Consider the following 20,552-nt stretch of genomic DNA (forward strand, 5'->3'; position numbering starts at 1 on the left):
TGAATAAGTATAAATTGGAATTCCGATTTCTAACACTAGATATTCATAGTGTTGAGTGTAACATTCGCGCGCTTATTTGAAGTGTCGACACATACTTTATATGTTTGCCTATGAGTCATAGTGTGCTTTATACGAATACGCGTGCAATTCCAGGTTTTTAGTCTACAATTATGTGTTTTTCTTCTTCAAAACTTAAGAAAACAATAATGCAAACTGTTTCACTGCATACACATAACATAAGGAACTATTATTCATATTGCGTGGTAAAAGCGGGATACCCAATTAAAATTCTTACCTAAGACCGTCATCAAATGATGTTTTTACAAAATTTAACGAATGCAAGGTTTAATTAAAGATCAAATAGCGGAGTGGTCTTACATTCTTTTGTAACAGTGATTTTATGAGGTATTATCAATTTTGGCAGAAATAAAAAATTCTAGTCGTATTGACAAAAACGATTGTGAATTATTCAAAAATATATGCAACATCAAACACTTAAATCATGATTGCTTTTTCTTACAGTTGGAAGATACAAATAATCTTGTTTGACATCAGTAAACAGTTGTAACTCACCCCTTTTTTGTACTTCTGGTTTATGTGAATGTGAAACAAATTATTTCTACAATGCAGATCATAATACATGCAACACATGTAGGTGTTTATTATTATAGGGGAAATAACGAAGTAGAATCAAATAAATTATTTCGCTAACAAAGCGAATCTAGCAAAAATTCTTTAAACAAGGAATTATTTGGATCTGGAATAATCTTGAATTTTTTGAAAAATGATAAGAAATGTATGATGATAAGTTATCGAACTAAATATGGTTTGCCATGTGCACATGGCTACAGTGGGTTAGCTAGTTCGAACTGAAAATCCAGTGAAAGAAAAATTTACCGTAGTCATGGACGCATCGATAACCGTATTTAGTTGTGTTATATTTCATCCTACTTTTCTCATCAATTTTCCTGAATTTAAAGATAATGCAGATTCAAATGATTCTTTGTTCTAGTTCCTTTCAGATTTCGGTTATTTCTGTTAAAAAAGGGGGGTATAGTTTTATCAACAAGCCAGTCAATAGTAGTGTTTCGAGTCATATTCAAACGGAAGTTTTTCGAATATTATCGTACTTTTAGTCACGTGACACCTGACTTTTTTTCCACATGCTTACTCGGTTATTTCGCGCTTCCTTGACAATGAATAAACAACAACAGAAAAAAGTTAAAAAATGGTATTATTGTGCCGCAGAAGGTTGTACATCTGATGACAGGAAAAGAGCAAAGTATCCTTACATGCAAAATGTTCGTTTTCATTCCTTTCCGACTGAGAAGAAGAATCCCAAACTGCGGGAAAAGTGGCGAGATGATGCTTATTTTGTTCCCACTTTTAAGCAAAGAGTGTGTTCCCTTCATTTCGTGGACGGTGAGCCTACAAGTGAACATCCGTATCCAGAACTTTTTTCATACAATAACTTCAAGAATATGACAACTCCATATGGTACCAGCATTCCTGCATCAGATACTGTGAAAAAACTTTCTAGTGCCAGATCTAGAAGTTCAGTAACATCAATGCCTACTGAAGATGATTGTGTGCATGTTACAGATGAAAATGTGAACCTATCTTCAACTATAACATCTTAAGGTTTGTTTATGAAACAGTTATCTTTAAGATTTTCTGATATTAAAAACATTAATAATTCATTCGCAGAGGCAGATTTAAAGGGTTTTTAGCCCCAATTTTTTGTGGTAATAATAAAGAAAAATATTCATAAGAAAATGTCTGATACATGTACATATTTGAATATTGTGCAATTGTACTTGATGATATTGGAGATAGCTTCTTTGGAGATGCTACATGTATCATATTGTATGTGTGTAAAGTATTAGGTAACCCCTTTATTCATATTCCACAATATCTAAACATATAGATGAGCGATTAATTTACTTGACCAAGTTTTAGGAACAAGAGATTTAAAATGGAAAAATTATGACGTCAATGATAGTGTGACAAATTGCATTGATTAAAATATACTATTCATGTTCAAATTGCAATTGTATCATATATAAAATTTTATCATATATTTAGAACAAAATACAGCACTTTTGTATATCTAATAAAGGTTCCTTTTTCTAGTCTGTATCACCTACCCTGTATCGCATGCCCCGTATTGCATAGCTAAACCTGTATCGCATACCCCGTATCGCATAGCAAAACCCGTATCGCATACCTGGCGTGACGTCATAATGGGAATGACGTCAACGTTTGACCTATGACGTCCAGTTGCTGTATTTCCTGGCATAGGAAAAAATGAGTTCCCACTAAAAACAAATTCCTATCATCCAACTAAATTCGATATTTTTCAAAAAGTTATTACCCAGTAACTTTACAGAGCGATTTTTATAAAAAAAAAAAAAAAAAAAAAAAAAAAAAAAAAAACACAAGATGTAAAAATATCTGAAGTTTTATTGTTTATTTGGTCACAATTTTCGTGAAGTTTGTTTTCATTTACTGATAAGTTAAACACAAGGCAAATTTTACATTTCTACATCGTTTGATATTTATTTGATAAATATTATTTTTTGTTGAAATAGCAGGACAGTATCGTAAGTGGATGCATTTTAATACATGGTCTTAAAAGTATATTGAGAATGTAATAAGGTTATAGGGGACATTACGATGTGGATATTAAGAAAATAAGGAAGTGTATGAAAAAAAAGTCAGCTGGAAAAATACAGCAAAATCATAATGTTATTTTCTAAATTATGTTATAATTTCGAACGATTTAAAAAAAAAATGGATATCCCATGATTCTGATTCAATTAAAATATATGATAAACAGAATAATACATGGCAAAATCCGTATCGCATTTTGCCATGTATTATTCTATATGTATTTACTTCAAGATAAAATCAGGCACATGTATGAAATTTCTGTATAAAGTTAGAAATTATAGAATTTCATTGATGAAATTAAACACATTACATTATATAAACATTCTTTAATGATTTATGATTTTATTTTTAGATTCTACATGTATTGTGAGGTATCCACCATCTGCATTAAAGAAGTTACAGTTCAGACAGCTCATGAAAAGACCAGGCAGTGCTTACTTTCTGAAGGTAAAAATACATACTGCAGTAATAAATGAATTATAACATTGGTTGCAATGAATTACATTCATTTCCAAGTTAGATAAAAACTGATAATTTCACATGTGAAATAAACGTGGTTATTTCACTCTCTGACGTCATACAACAATAGGCGTTGTCAAGACGTTGATAATGTCAAAGCAAAACATGCGTAGGAAAAACATATAGTTCCTTACATTTTCTACATTAATTTCATAAAAAAAAGCAATTTGACAATGTAATAAAAAGTATAACTAATCGCTGTATTTGAATATCAAAAATAAGACAACTTGTGACTGAACGCCTCTATGGATTAAACTCGTGCTGCGCACTCGTTTAATCCATGCGTCGTTTGGTCACACGTTGTCTTATTTTTATGCCCCACCTACGATAGTAGAGGGGCATTATGTTTTCTGATCTGTGGCTCCGTTCGTTCGTCTGTGCGTCCGTTCGTCCGTCTGTGCGTCCGTTCAGGTTAAAGTTTTTGGTCAAGGTAGTTTTTGATGAAGCTGAAGTCCAATCAACTTGAAACTTAGTACACATGTTGCTTATGATATGATCTTTCTAATTTTAAAGCCAAATTAGACTTTTGACTCCAATTTCATGGTCCACTGAACATAGAAAATGAAAGTGGGAGTTTCAGGTTCGTCCGTCTGTGCGTCCGTTCAGGTTAAAGTTTTTGGTCAAGGTAGTTTTTGATGAAGCTAAAGTCCAATCAACTTAAAACTTAGTACATATGTTCCCTATAGTATGGTCTTTCTAATTTTAATGCCAAATTAAATTATTACCCAATTTCATGGTCCATGGAACATGGAAAAGGATAGTGCAAGTGGGGCATCCGTGTACTTTGGGCACATTCTTGTTCGATATTCAAATACGGCGATTAGTTATACTAGAAATAATATTTGTGTACGTGTACCACAGTGACATGTACTCATGTATTATACAGCAAGATAAAAAAAAAACTAGATAACTTATTGTTTATATTGCATAGATCTCTATTTATGATACTACTTCTGTACATTTGTGTATTTGTGCTTGAGGTACAAAAATGTACCAAATTTTATCTTAGCACTACCTACATTGTATTAACTGTAATGTTGAATTGCGATAGTGAAAACACCTTTAGTTGTGGGCCCCAAAAAGGGCGAAACTCAATACATACATGTATGTACAAAAAAAAATCAATCTGATTTGTTTCTGATTTTTATAAACACAAACATGACAAAGGGACATCTTTGACTATATGTCATTTTTAATTGCCAATGTCAGAGACAACTATCCAATTAAAAACTTATTCTGATGACTGAAACAACATAGCATTAACATTAGACATAATTTAGATTAAAAACACATGCATGTACAAATTAATAAGGCCATAAGTTTTCTCATTTGAATTGTTTTACATTGTCATTTCGGGACCTTTTATAGCTGACTACGTGTTTGCAGTTTTGGCTTTGCTCATTGTTGAAGGCTGTACAGTGACCTATATTTGTTAATTTTTGTGTCATTTTGGACTCTTTGTGGAGAGTGGTCTTATTGGCAATCATACCGCATGTTCTTTAATATATATATAGTCAATTTTAAGTGAGTTGTTTGATGGCATGTTTTTTATCTATAAATTGTCATATTTTCCAGTTATTTTACCAACCCCAACACCTACCATTGATCATGCATATAGCTTAAACAGGATTTCTGAGTCATCTGAGTACAAAGACCAGGGGTGTCAAACAATACTGACTGGTGATGACATTGACAGATTGATCAGTTTGGAAAAAAACAGAGATGTTCTTTTAAGGGAGTCAGTGGTAGACATTGTGACAAAAAATGATGAAAGTGTAAAGAAGTATACTGGAGTGCCATGTAAATCTCAACTAATTGGAATATTTGGTAAGTGTTGTGCATGTACATGTGAATTTAGACTTAGGTCACAAAAACACTAACTTCATAATGATTATCTGGAATACAACACGACCAAAGCTCTGGAATTGAAAGATTGCTTCAAACAATATACTTTGTATATAGATGTCTTATGTTTTGAGCTTAAACTTGCTATCTCTCATACATGTATGAACCTAGACCGCAACCTCATATTTATTGTGCAGTTGTCCAAGTTTTAATTCATATATTTTATAATAAATATATTTCTCAGATACTTTAAGTGTTCAGTCAATTTAAAATGTATAATTGGTGACAGTGTATTGAAATTTTGTTAGGAATTCTTGAATTTCCTGTCTGACACCAATTGTTTTACTTTCATGACTTAATTTTCATGGTTCGTTAATTGTTGGTACATGTATTTAAAAAAAAATAAAAAATTGTAAGGCCAAATAAGTCAGTAGTAAGATGAAGAGCATACATTTAGGGTCAATTTGAATTGCTTCAGTCACGCTTCAGTGATTAGATATAGGAAGATGTGGTGTGAGTGCCAATGAGACAACTCTCCATCCAAATAACAATTTAAAAAAAAAAACATTATAGGTCAATGTACAGCCTTCAACACGGAGCCTTGGCTCACACCGAATAACAAGCTATAAATGCCCCAAAATTACTAGTATACTTACTAACCAACCAAACAGGAAAACCAACGGTCTAATCTATATTTTAAAAAAAACCTGAGAAACACATATAAATTACAAAAACAAAACGACAACTTCTGTACATCAGATTCCTGACTTAGGACAGGTGCAAACATTTGCAGCGGGATTAAACGTTTTAACAATTTACTATATAAGCAACCAAATTTTTTTCCCAAAAAGGAAGGGGGCCTGGGTCCCCCTAAATCCGCCTTGTCATTTTGGGCCCTTTTATACATTTGTAGCTAAATATACGGTATAGAATTTGCTCATTGTTGAAGGCTGTATGTAGTTGTTAATTTCTGTGTCATTCTTGTTTCTTGTGGAGAGTTGTCTCTTTGGCAATCATACCACATCTTCTTTTTTATACTTAAAGATGTATGTACTAAAAGAAATCATCAAATCAGTGTCAGATTTTAATAAAGCTAAAATTTATGACTACATGTATGTATATTTATTTTGTAGAAGTATTAGATGAAGCTGTACCAAAAGTTAAGTACTGGTCAGGTAAACAGTCTACTGAGGATGTCAACTACCAGAGTGTAGACAGATGCAAGAGTGGACCACCGAGAAAACTTTCCAAATACCATGAATACATTCTGACACTGATGAAGCTACGTCTTGCTATATTATCATTTGTTTTGGGTGATTTGTTTGGTATCGGAATCAAGAGTATCTCAGATATTTACCACATGGATAAATTTAATGCATATGGTTTTAACACCTTGCATTAAGTGGCCATCAAGACGTAACATTAAGAAGTATATGCCAAGATCATTTCAGACCAGTTTTCCCAAAACTACTGGAATAATTGACTGTACAGAAATGTTTATTCAAAAACCAAAATCACCTACTGCTCAAAGTAGAACATACAGTTCGTACAAATCACATAACACTTTCAAATGTCTTGTTTGTATAACTCCATCAGGAGCATTTTCATTTATCTCTGATTTGTGGGGTGGTAACACTTCAGACAGATACATCACAGAGCACAGTGGCTTTCTTGACTCAATTAAACCTGGTGACGAAATAATGGCTGACAGAGGATTCACTATTCGAGATCTATTGACTGATCGAAGGGCAACATTAGTGATTCCACTATTTACAAAGAAATGTAAATGGGGAAGGGGAAACGACTCTCTGCAGCAGATGTTGTTAAGACTAAATCTATTGCCAAACATAGAAACCATGTGGAACGATCAATTCGAAGGCTAAAACTGTTTCGTATGTTGTCTCAGGTGATGGACATTAAATTTAAACCATTAGCCAATCAAATGGTCAAAGTCAGTGGATTCATTTGTAACTTAGATAAGCCACTAGTAACAAAATAAAATGCAAATTGAAAGACTTTTTTCTTGTTTACTCTGAAAAAAAGAACTAACTTGTTAGAATTGTTTTACATTGTCTTATCTGGGCTTTTTTTGGCTGACTATGCAGTATGGGCTTTGCTCATTGTTGAAGGCCGTACAGTGACCTATAGTTGTTAATATCTGTGTCATTTTGGTCTTTTGTGGATAGTTGTCTCATTGGCAATCATACCACATCTTCTTTTTTATATAAGTACATGAAGAACATGAACATGACAAAGATAAAAATATAAAGCGTAATTAATAATATATGATGTCTTATCTTATCATTTTCATGTATTTCTGTATCGACTGTATCTTTAAATGGCTACTCCAGACTATCTGTCAAAGAACGAAAATCTCATTGAAAATACCAGAATTATAGTAAAATTGAGAATGGAAATGGGGAATGTGTCAAAGAGACAACAACCCGATCGTAGAAAAAAACAACAGCAGAAGGTCACCAACAGGTCTTCAATGTAGCGAGAATTCCCGCACCCTGGTATTATATGTATTGAACATAAAATTGAGAATGGAAATGGGAAATGTGTCAAAGAGACAACAACCCGACCATAGAGCAGACAAAAGCAGAAGGTCACCAACAGGTCTTCAATAAAGCGAGAAATTCCTGCACCTGGAGGTGTCCTTCAGCTGGCCCCTAAACAAATATATATACTAGTTCAGTGATTATGAACGCCATTCTAAACTCCAAATTATACACAAGAATTTGAAATTAAAAATATTACAAGACTTATAAAGGCCAGAGGCTCCTGACTTGGGACAGGCGCAAAAATGCGGCGGGGTAAAACTTATTTATGAGATCTCAACCCTCCCCTATACCTCTAGCCAATGCAGAAAAGTAAACGCATAACAATACGCACATTAAAATTCAATTCAAGAGAAGTTCGAGTCTGATGTCACAAGATGTAACTAAAGAAAATAAACAAAATGACAATAATGCTTAAAAAGCATCAGAGTACTAGCAGTTAACTGACATGCCAGCTCCAGACTTCAATCAAACAGATTGAAAGAATTTGTCTTCATCATATGAATTTCAGGCACAATCCTTCCCATGAGGGGTTCAGTATCATACCATCATAACATATATGAGAAGAACATAACCCGTGTCATGCCAACAACTGGTTTTTCAATAAATGTGTTTAGTTCTGATGCAAAGACCCTATAAGTGAATCAATATTAACGACAAAATATGCAATCTTTAATGACCTAACAACAGTTTCGTAACTATGTCCCTTTTTAATAAGTCTATTTAAAGGTATTGTTAGCTTCTGAGGTGAATACTGACATTTTTGTGATTTATATATAAAGAATATTTCCATATATTTGTTTGATGTGAAATACTTGAACATATGGGAAGTCTGCATGTTGAGCTATCTTTACGAATGATGCCCTTATACCGATGATAAAATTAAGTAAATGTTTTGACTAGCTTGTGATATCGAAAACCTCGGTGTAATTATTTTTCAGTAATACATAAATTTTTCTCGTTAAAATCTAAAACATTGTTACATACACGAGCAATTCGTACAAGTTGCGATACATAAACACCGTAAGATGGTGACAAGGGAACGTCACCATCTAAAAATGGATAATCAACGATAGGAAATGAGAAATCATCTCTTTTATCATAAATTTTTGTATTAAGCTTTCCGTTAATGATATAGATATCAAAATCGGGGAAAGGGCGGCAGTGGTCATTGTTAATATTAGCCTTATTTAAAGTAAGTTCAACAGGATAAATTTCTTTAGTATACATACTGAAGTCGTCATTATTGAGAGCCAAAATATCATCCAAATATCTATTTTGTAAAAAATGTTTCTGTACTCCTAAAAACAAAATTATCATATTTAAATTTACCTGTGTACGTAACTTTATTTAAAGCCATTTGCCTATGTTTAATTGTCTTTTTGACAGGTAACATTCTTTTATTTATATTTTATTTGTATTGTGTCATAAATCAAACTTATTAATTTAGTGTATATTTACTTGTTTTTGATTATATGTCTTTTTGATCTTATTTAGCATTTCAATTGATTTTTTATTGTGATTCTCTTTATGTTGTGATGTTAGTCTTCTGTTTCTGGTTAAGGTAAAGATTGTTCGCTATTTAAACACTTAAACCCGCTACATTTGTTTGCACCAGTCCTAAGTCAGGAACCTGTTGAGTGGTTGTCGTTTGTGGGTGTTGTTCTAAAGTGTTCTTTTCGTTTCTCGTTTTTTTAAATTATTAGACTGTTGTTTTTCCTCTTTGAATTGTATAACACTAGTCGTTTTGGGGCCCTTTATAGCTTGTATTAATGTTCAATAAGAGTCAATCGTCCATGTCGTCAACAATGTATTAGTTTTTTATCAGGTCACTTGATGGGGAATCGCTATTTAAATATATGTATTGTTTATAACATGATACATTGGTAATATAATTTGCCCAAGACACAATTTCGTCTACAAGACTTATTAGTGACGCTCGAATAAAATAAAATGTAAACAAGCCATATAAAGTTCGAAGTTGAAGAGTATTGAGGACCAAATATTCCTAAATACAGCTTAGATAATCTATTCTTCAGATAGAAATACCTTAGTATACAAAAATAAAAGTTTGGAAATGGTTTATTTAAGATTATAATTAAACAACTTGGTATATTTTTAGTAAGTACATACAACGAGGCTTGCTCTACACTAGTTGGAGATTCCACATGTTACAATAATATGGTTTGTGTTTCTGATATTTGTGATTGTGAGATTCCCGCCATGCAGTATCATGATTCCTATGATAAAAGCTGTAAAGCAAGTACGTATTCATGGTATATAATTGTAACATAAATTAAAATAAAAATACCTTAGACAACAAAAGAGGGATGAAAGAAACCAAAAGGGACAGTCAAACTCATGAATCTAAAATAAACTGACAACGCCATAACTAAAAATTAAAAAGACAAACAGACAAACAAAAGTACGCATGACACAACATAGAAAGCTAAAGAATAAACAACACGAACCCCATCAAAAACTAGGGGTGATCTTAGGTGCTCCGGAAGGGTAAGCAGCTCCTGCTCCACATGTGTTGCTTATGTGATAACAAATCCGGTAAATAGTCTAATTCGGTAGGTCACATTCATGAAAGGGAAGGGGATTGTAGTTACGACGTAAGGAACATATCCGATATCAACAATGTATTGTATATCATAAAAAAAGATTTCAAGATTTATTGTAAAGCAACGCTCAGACACATATATGTGTAACATGAGGTACATATATACAATGGTAAACATGATTTATAAAACAAAGAAGAGGTGGTATGATTGCCAAAGAGATATCTCTCCACTAGATACCAAATGACACAGAAATTCACAACAACGAACAAAGTTCCTTCTACATAGTCCGATATATAAGTCACCGAAATCAACTTTAAATTATGTTTCATGTGTTTATTTATTTCTGTATAGAAAAAAGAAAATTAATTTATTAAAAAAAAAGTTTTGGTTCGCTAGACGGGAGTTTCTTCTACATAAGACTCATAAATTGAGTTTAAATCAAATATAAAAGATACGATACACATTGTATTTACTTATGTCAAGGATATGGCGCTATTCATTTACTATGTGACTAACGTCACTAACGTTACCTATTGTTAACGTTACGCCTTTGTATACATAGCGTTGTCTTGTGCACAACTTATCATTAGATGAATGGAGTTGGTATAAACACTTATCAAATAAGAGCTTAATACTAACCATAACCTTCAGGATAACCTACTCAGTTATTGGACATAGAACTGTCAAATTCATAAAACAAACTTCAAATCCAAACAAAACTAAACATTGCAGAAAAACTAACTTCATTGTACAAAAAACAACATAAGACTGTACAATAGGAATGCTCCCCCCTCTCTCAATCCTCCAAAAAAATAAAAATTAAACATTGGGATGAAATCAGATGCTCCTGAAGGGGAGCAGATCCTCTTCCACCTGTCCTTATGCTAGTGTAGTAATAAATCATTAATGCAATTTAGAAAATATGAAAACTGGATTTAGGTTAAGACAATTAGAAAATAATCGTGATCATCTATGAAATAAATGTGCAATAGCAATAAACCAGCTCGAAGGTGGCGACTCACTATTGATACGTCAATGATTTTTGGAAAGCAGTCGTATTAACAATGGCAAATCTCATTTCAATTGAGATTGTTTGGTTCTGTACCTAATTGTTCATTAACTTTGAAGATTTTGCAAAGCTTTCATGTTAAAATGATAATATGGTTTATTAAGTCACATTAGAAAAAAAATATAAGGTCCATAGCCTTGTTGTTAGAAGTTTAAAATGTATGACATATAAGAATTTAGCATATTTTCAAGTGAGTACATACAACGAGAATTGCTCTACACTAGTTGGAGATTCCACATGTTACAATAATATGGTTTGTGTTTCTGATATTTGTGATTGTGAGATTCCCGCCATGCAGTATCATGATTCCTATGATAAAAGCTGTAAAGCAAGTACGTATTCATGGTATATAATTGTAACATAAATTAAAATAAAAATACCTTAGACAACAAAAGAGGGATGAAAGAAACCAAAAGGGACAGTCAAACTCATGAATCTAAAATAAACTGACAACGCCATAGCTAAAAATTAAAAAGACAAACAGACAAACAAAAGTACGCATGACACAACATAGAAAGCTAAAGAATAAACAACACGAACCCCATCAAAAACTAGGGGTGATCTTAGGTGCTCCGGAAGGGTAAGCAGCTCCTGCTCCACATGTGTTGCTTATGTGATAACAAATCCGGTAAATAGTCTTATTCGGTAGGTCACATTCATGAAAGGGAAGGGGATTGTAGTTACGACGTAAGGAACATATCCGATATCAACAATGTATTGTATATCATAAAAAAAGATTTCAAGATTTATTGTAAAGCAACGCTCAGACACATATATGTGTAACATGAGGTACATATATACAATGGTAAACATGATTTATAAAACAAAGAAGAGGTGGTATGATTGCCAAAGAGATATCTCTCCACTAGATACCAAATGACACAGAAATTCACAACAACGAACAAAGTTCCTTCTACATAGTCCGATATATAAGTCACCGAAATCAACTTTAAATTATGTTTCATGTGTTTATTTATTTCTGTATAGAAAAAAGAAAATTAATTTATTAAAAAAAAAGTTTTGGTTCGCTAGACGGGAGTTTCGTCTACATAAGACTCATAAATTGAGTTTAAATCAAATATAAAAGATACGATACACATTGTATTTACTTATGTCAAGGATATGGCGCTATTCATTTACTATGTGACTTACGTCGCTAACGTTACCTATTTTTAACGTTACGCCTTTGTATACATAGCGTTGTCTTGTGCACAACTTATCATTAGATGAATGGAGTTGGTATAAACACTTATCAAATAAGAGCTTAATACTAACCATAACCTTCAGGATAACCTACTCAGTTATTGGACATAGAACTGTCAAATTCATAAAACAAACTTCAAATCCAAACAAAACTAAACATTGCAGAAAAACTAACTTCATTGTACAAAAAACAACATAAGGCTGTACAATAGAAATCCTCCCCCCTCTCTCCATCCTCCAAAAAAATAAAAATTAAACATTGGGATGAAATCAGATGCTCCTGAAGGGGAGCAGATCCTCTTCCACCTGTCCTTATGCTAGTGTAGTAATAAATCATTAATGCAATTTAGAAAATATGAAAACTGGATTTAGGTTAAGACAATTAGAAAATAATCGTGGTCATCTATGAAATAAATGTGCAATAGCAATAAACCAGCTCGAAGGTGGCGACTCACTATTGATACGTCAATGATTTTTGGAAAGCAGTCGTATTAACAATGGCAAATCTCATTTCAATTGAGATTGTTTGGTTCTGTACCTAATTGTTCATTAACTTTGAAGATTTTGCAAAGCTTTCATGTTAAAATGATAATATGGTTTACTAAGTCACATTAGAAAAAAAATATAAGGTCCATAGCCTTGTTGTTAGAAGTTTAAAATGTATGACATATAAAAATTTAGCATATTTTCAAGTGAGTACATACAACGAGAATTGCTCTACACAAGTTGGAGATGCCTCATGTTACAATAATATGGTTTGTAATTCTGGTATTTGTGATTGTGAGATTCCCGCCACGCAGTATCACGATCCCTATGATAAAAGTTGTAAAGCAAGTACGTATTCATGGTATATAATTGTATTCTTAATTGGATAATACAAACTTAGGCACAATATATATAGGTATATAATTGATCTTCTTCATCCTTAATTTATTTCTTTAAAAACTGTATCTCTAAATTGCTTCTCCAGAATTATTTGTTGAAGAAAGAAAACTCATTACATAATCCAGAATTATTGGTTCTCCAAACAGGTGTTTCGTCTGCTTAAGACTCATTAAATGAGTTTGAATCATATTAAGGTCTGTTACTTCAAATAAGCAGTACACATTGTAATTACTTATGTCAAGGACATAACGGTATTCATTTACAAGGCAACTAATGTCGACACTAACGTTACCTATTGTTGATGATACGCCTTTGTACATATAGCGTTGCCTTCTGCGCAACTCATGATTATGAATGCAGTATATATAAACACAAGTCTTATCAATTAGGAGCTAAATACAAACAACTACCTTAAAGATAACTTATCCGACTCAGTTATTGGCCTGCGGACTATAATCAATAGACAAAGTTGTCATCTTTGGATAAAAACGAAACTTTACAATAAACTGACTTCATTGTACAAAACACAAAAAAAAACCAAAGACCTTAACATGCAAACCCTTCCAAAAGACAATTAAAATATAAGTACTTGGGATAACTCAAATGCTTCTGAAAGGTAAGCAGATCCTCTTCCACATATAGCACCTGTCTTGATGCTTTTGTAGAAAAAATTCAATAATGTCAAATTAGAATAAATCAGAACCGGATTCAGGTTAACTCAGTTGTAAAATATTCGTGGTCATCTATAGAATAGATGTACAATAATATTAAACCAGCGTCAAAGTGAGCAACTACAAGTGGTAGGTCAATGATTTTATGGCAGGCAGTTGAATTAACCATGGCAAGTTTCATTTCCATTGAGATCGTTGGGCCCTGTACCTTATTGTTCAATAACTGAATATTTTGCATAGCTTACATGATCCCGCCATTATGTTATTGGTCCATCATAATTTTGAAAATACTTTGATTGACACAATTATTTTACTTGCGTAGTTCTATTAACCATATGTGGACTCTTAAAAAATTTAAAGAACTTCTGGATAAATTTAAATCTCGGTCTTTTTTCTGAAATTAGTTCTGACTAAAACTTTTGATTTTTCAACCCTGTATATATACTATTCCCCCATGTGAAATTATAATTTTCAAAATACTTAACGACAGATTAATTTTTGTATTTCTTCCTTTGTGACGTTAACATTTTCTGACGTCAAACACGCAACTACACTAAGAGGTGGATGCAGTCACAGGACTTCAAATATTTCAATCCTCTATGAGTTGATTTATAATACATATATAAGTAAGCAATGAATGTGGTTGTTAAATTTTATTTATGCTTTTTGTGCTTCTTTGTTAAAACTTTTTTTGTTTTGAGATTGTGACACAGTGATGACTACTGTACCCATATTTTGACAATGTTACCTAGTATTTCTGTTTTGTTAACGCATCGTTGTAAATATATAGGAATTTGATGCGACTGTCATAAAGTTAGAGGTTTAGCGCTATAAATTAGGTTCAATCCGCCAATTTCTACATCTGAAAATGCCTGTACAAAGTCAGGAATATGACAGTTGTAACCCATTCGTTTGATGTGTTTTATCATTTGATTGTCGTTTGAAAAGGGACTTTCCGTCTTTGTCATGCCTGCAAATTTTGTTGCAGAAAGCTCGACATAGGGATAGTGATCCGTCGACGGCGGCGGCGTTCGCTTGCTTCTTAAAGACACTACATTTTAGAAGGTAGAAGACCTGGTAGCTTCTACATTTTAGAAGGTAGAAGACCTGGTAGCTTCAAACGTTTTATATAGATGACTCATGTGACGAAGTTTTCGTCAGTCACATGTCCAATGTCATTGACCTCATTTTCATGGTTCAGTGACTACTTGAAAAAAAGTTAAGATTTTTTTAATGTTAAATTCTCTCTTATTATAAGTACTAGAACACACCCGCGAAATCGCGGGCATAAACAGCTTGTAAAGTGTTGTAGGATGAATTTTTGTTAAAGATATTATGACTGGAGAATTTCATATAAGGTATCAAAAGCCCTCTCCCTTTTTTCCAAAGTCCGTTATGTGTTTCCTTTCTGTTACATTTATTTTTTTCGTGTTTCTGGCCTTAAACCACAATTATTCTGCCCCTTCATACAATGCTATTTTTGGTAAAAGTCACATTAAATTCAAAATTTGTACCGCTTCAACATGAAATAAATGAAACTGCTTATAGACCATTAATTTTCTAATAAAATCTGCTTCTAGGACAATCCATCAGTGCTTTTCCTTTTGAGAGCCCTATTAACATGCCAATGGTAGGATTTGAATCTCGTATATATGACCAAGGCTCATTTGAGGGGTGGTCTGAAGGGCCCTGATCCCGAAATCCCGGGTTTAAAAACATGATATCCCGACATCACGAAATTAAAAAAAAAAAATATTCCCGCATCCCGTAGAGATCAATCCCGAAATCCCGAGCTTAAAAACACCCGATCCCGACGTCCCGAATAAGTACTGCCTCCCTCTAATCTCTATCCTTCTTTCACTTTGGCCAAATCACTACCCTCACTTTCAACAATAAATTTTTATGCCCCATTTATGGGAATTTTGTTTTCTAGCCTGTTCGTCCGTCCTTCTGTCTGGCCTCAGGTTAAAGTTTTCACTTTCAACAATAAATTTTTATGTCCCATTTATGGGAATGATGTTTTCTAGTCTGTTTGTCCGTCCGTTCGTTTGTCCGTCCGACTGTCCCGCTTCAGGTTAAATTTTTTTGTCGAGGTAGTTTTTGATGAAGTTCAACCAACTCGAAACTTAGTAAATATGTTCCCTATTATATGATCTTTCTAATTTTAATGCCAAATTAGAGATTTTACCCCATTTCACGGCCCACTATAAACATAGTAAATGAAAGTGCCGATGTGGCATCCGTATACTATGGACACATTCTTGTTTCCACATGTTTTACTTATTTCAAAATATGTGCAACTGGTATGACCCCTTCGATAGTAATTATTGCAGAAAAAAATAGACAGAATACAGACAGTCTATGTATATTATAGTAGTATAATCGTAGTTCACATGTGGATAAACGCGAAAACATAATTGTCTCTAAGGAGGTATAATAGTTGTGGTTCTTGCGATCTAAAAAAAAAAACCATGATATGGAGAACGCTCTGATTGGCTTATTTATTTTTCATTTTTGTAATCTATCATACGATTGGTTGTTCTTGTGCATGTTTAAACCCGGAAGTCTTATCTATGGCTAAAACTCAGTCTGATAACGGAAACAATATCCGGACACCTATTTTGTCGTTTTTCTCCCAAAATAACTCAATCTGAATAATCATAATAATGGATGACAAATACGACTATGCATGTTACATAAAGAACACAGAGGCATGATGATTCATTTATTGTGGAAGGAAGGGAAGCGATACACAAAATAAAGTATTCTCGTTTAATAGTATAGATTTGGATAACTATATATATTTAGTATGTGCGTACCCTGCAAGCTCCTCATGCCCGTCAGACAGTTTTATCTTGACCTCGACTTCATTTCATGGATCAGTGAAGACGGTTAAGTTTTGGTGGTCCATATCTCGCATACCATATTCAATAGGTCTAGTATATTTGGTGTATGGAAGGACTGTAAGATGAACATGTCCAACTGGCAGGTGTCAACTGACCTTGTTCTCATTTTCATGGTTCAGTGGTTATATTTTAAGTTTTCGAGTTTTCAGTCTTTTTATTTAATACTATGTTCACAATAGGTCATCAATATTTTGTGTATGGAAACATTTAATGATCTTTATGTCAGTCGTGCAGGTTTTATTGGACTTTGACCTCATTTTCAAGGTTCATTGCTCAGTGTTGATATTTTGTTTATTGTCTGTTTTCCTTATACTGTATGCAATAGGTCTACTATATTTTGTGTATGGAAGGATTGTAAGGCGAACATGTCTATCTGGTAGGTGTCATCTGATCTTGACCTCATTTTCATGGTTCAGATGTCAAAGTTATATTTTTGAGTTTTATTCTTTTTTTCTAATACTATATGAAATAGGTTAACTATATTTGGTGTATGGAAATATTTTATAATCTATTAGTCAGTCGAGCAGGTTTAATTTGACCTTGACCTCATTTTAACGGTTCATTAATCAGTGTTAACTTTTTATGTTTTAATCTGTTTTTCTTTAACTATAAGTAATAGGTGCATAGGTGTTGTTAGCTGCATATATCTGTCTGGTATGGTCATCTGACCTTGACCTCATTTTCAGGGCTCATCGGCCAATGTTCTTTTTTCCATGGTTAATGGGAGGTTAATGTGACAGTTTAAATAAAACTTTATATTTAGGACTATCAACATAATGTCAATCATAAGTAAAGAAGGCGAGACATTTCAGTGTGTGCATTGTTAATTTTCATCGGAGTTCAGATTTTTTATGAATTTGCTTTTTGCAGTTTAAACATTTGTATTGTACTATCTCAAATGTTGATATGGTTTACTTGGTCACATAAAAAAAAGGATAAAAGTTCCACAACCTTGTTATAAGAAGTTTGAAATGTATGACATATATTAACAATTTAGTATATTTTTTAGTGAGTACTTACAATGACAATTGCACAACACTTGTTGGAGATTCCACATGTTACAATAATATGGTTTGTGTTTCTGATATTTGTGATTGTGAGATTCCAGCCATGCAGTATCACGATCCCTATGCTAAAAGTTGTGAAGCGAGTATGTATTCATGATTAATGGTATAAAGTTGTAATCTTAATTGGGTACAACAAACTAAGGCAACTATATATGGTATATATTCAATCTTTTTATCATCGGCCTAGCCAAGATCAGATGTGCATTTCATATTGGGTCTATGTTATAGGCTTGTAAAGACAAGAAGATAAACTTTACATAAGTAATACATATTTGAACTGAAGAAGAGAATGATGGGTTTCACAATGAATATCAAATATCTTGTATAGGTGTAACCGTTTTGAAAAAACCCACTAAAATACACGCTGAAAATGGGCAAAATTTCACGTTATGTTGTTTCATTTAAAATTTCACTGTTTTTTATCAATTGATAGTTGATAAGTGAACTTAATTTGAACTACGTTATTGGTTCACTGTTATAGACAATTTATTCATCTTTCTTTTACTGGTTGTTGCAACAAAAAATCTTCAGTGGTTACAAAGTTATGACAAAAAGTTGAATACTATGCGCTTGTTATGCAATTTTGTACTTTTGTTTTTAGCTTGCTCAGTGTAGTGATAAAAGAGAAAAATAAATCAAATTTATGCTATTATGTGTTTTGTTTTCTCTTCCAGTATATACATTATCAAAAACTACCTCATTTATCAAAATTGCAGTACCCTAGCTGGAGATATATGCCATCAAAGTTGGATATACAAATAAAGTGAAAAAATGTCTTGTCCGTAGACATGCATTCTCTAGTAAACTGGAAGCATTATTACATTAATGTTGCCTTGCTAAGTTCCTGTTCTTTTGTAGATATGAAAACACTACTAACATTTTTTTCTACCATCTATTAATAGAGGAAAAAATTCAAAAAAATGTCAGAATGTCTTGTCCGTAGACACATGTCTTGTCCGTAGACATGTCTTTTTATCAATATTGCTTGGCTTTATGGGTCTTAATTAGTCCTATGTGTTGTTTAAACTTAGAAATATCTTATATTTAATAAATAAATGGTAATTTAAGTGTTCTCAATTTTTGTAAAATTACTTTACAGGAGTGGATTTTAAAAAGTGTCAGATTATCAGTCATAAAAAGCATACCTTATTTTACTTCAATATTGTTTATTCCAGTTGCTGCATACCTTAAAAGATTAACTAAATCAAATGAAGAAAAAGTATTTCTCTCTCTCTAACTTTATCTTTTGCATTTCAGTATTAACAGCAGATGAGGAAGTGTCTACGGACAAGACACTTGTACATAACAAGTATTAAATCCAATTATTTGTCTGCTATGGAACTAAAATCATATTTATAGGTGATGAAAGTTATCTATTCAAATTAAAACTCAGTATTTTCAACATAAATATAGTCACAATTAATTCTAACAGATTTTTTTTTAACTGAAATTGTCTTGTCCGTAGACATTACCACAATATATTTGTATCCAATTTCCTTGAGTTCAACCTAATTTGATAGGTAAAATGTATGTTATTTTTTCAAGAGAACACATTCAACTATGTCAAAATTGAGTGTTAATAAAAGTTTGATTGTTTTAAACAGTCAGATATATGGATTTCAGTTAAAAGAATGTGTCTTCATTTTGGCTTAATCAATAAATTATTGAGATATGTAAAGAATTATGGCTACATTTTTATATTTTTCAAAACTTAAAAAACACAGCTTAAAATTTAATTAGTAACTTTTAATCTTAACTTTAACAATCATCTTTGAAAGCATTTAATTGAATATCAATAAAATGTCTTGTCCGTAGACATTATCAAAATGTATTTGTTTCCATTTTCCTCGAAGTTAAGCATCATTTGATAGATAAACCTGATAAAATGTATGTTTTTTTTTTCAAGAAAACCTTTCAGATATATCAAAATTCGGTTTTAATAATGCATTTCATTAAATATGAATACAATGTCTTGTCCGTAGACAAAACATATAAATTGTATTGTTAAGTTTGATTGTTTGTTGTAAGAATATGCATCAAGTTATTTTAATGTTCTATACACCAAAAGAAAGGTTTTTTTTTGGAAGTTTTGTTATTTATAGATAAGTATAGATACAATTTTATCAGAAAAGATTAATGATCAAAGAAAGCTACTGTTGTTTGAAATAACTGTGAGTTAAACATGTTCTTGACATTTTTTTTTTCAATTAAAATGTTTGATATTCAATAATTCTAAACATATTTTGTTGTCTATGTCATTGACCAAAAATCTGACACTGGTGACCATGTCTTGAAGGCAACCATTAAAGAAAATTATACAGTTTTTAAACACCATTTATTTAATAAAAATATTAAATATTTCTTCCCAAAACTGCATGTAATTATATAAATGCTTCCAGTGTTAGCCTAACGATGGCAATTTTTCATAATTTAAACCATTTTTGAACCAAAATATCAAAAGAGTTTTACCCTGAGGTGATACTCATTTTTGACTTCAGGTGAAACACAAAATGCACATCTGATTGTGGCTAGGCCGTCATACTTAGGCAACAACATATGGTATACATTTGATTTTTTTCATCATTT

The 20,552-nt window shown here is 32.3% G+C and overlaps 1 pseudogene; it reads left to right on the top strand.

Moving 5' to 3' along the window:
* Positions 1-3,032: 3,032 nt before the first annotated feature.
* On the top strand, positions 3,033-7,257 carry LOC143048911 (uncharacterized; annotated as a pseudogene).
* The last annotated feature ends 13,295 nt before the right edge of the window (positions 7,258-20,552 follow it).

This window comes from Mytilus galloprovincialis, chromosome 10, assembly GCF_965363235.1.
Source record: "Mytilus galloprovincialis chromosome 10, xbMytGall1.hap1.1, whole genome shotgun sequence".
Classification (NCBI taxonomy): Eukaryota; Metazoa; Mollusca; class Bivalvia; order Mytilida; family Mytilidae; genus Mytilus; species Mytilus galloprovincialis.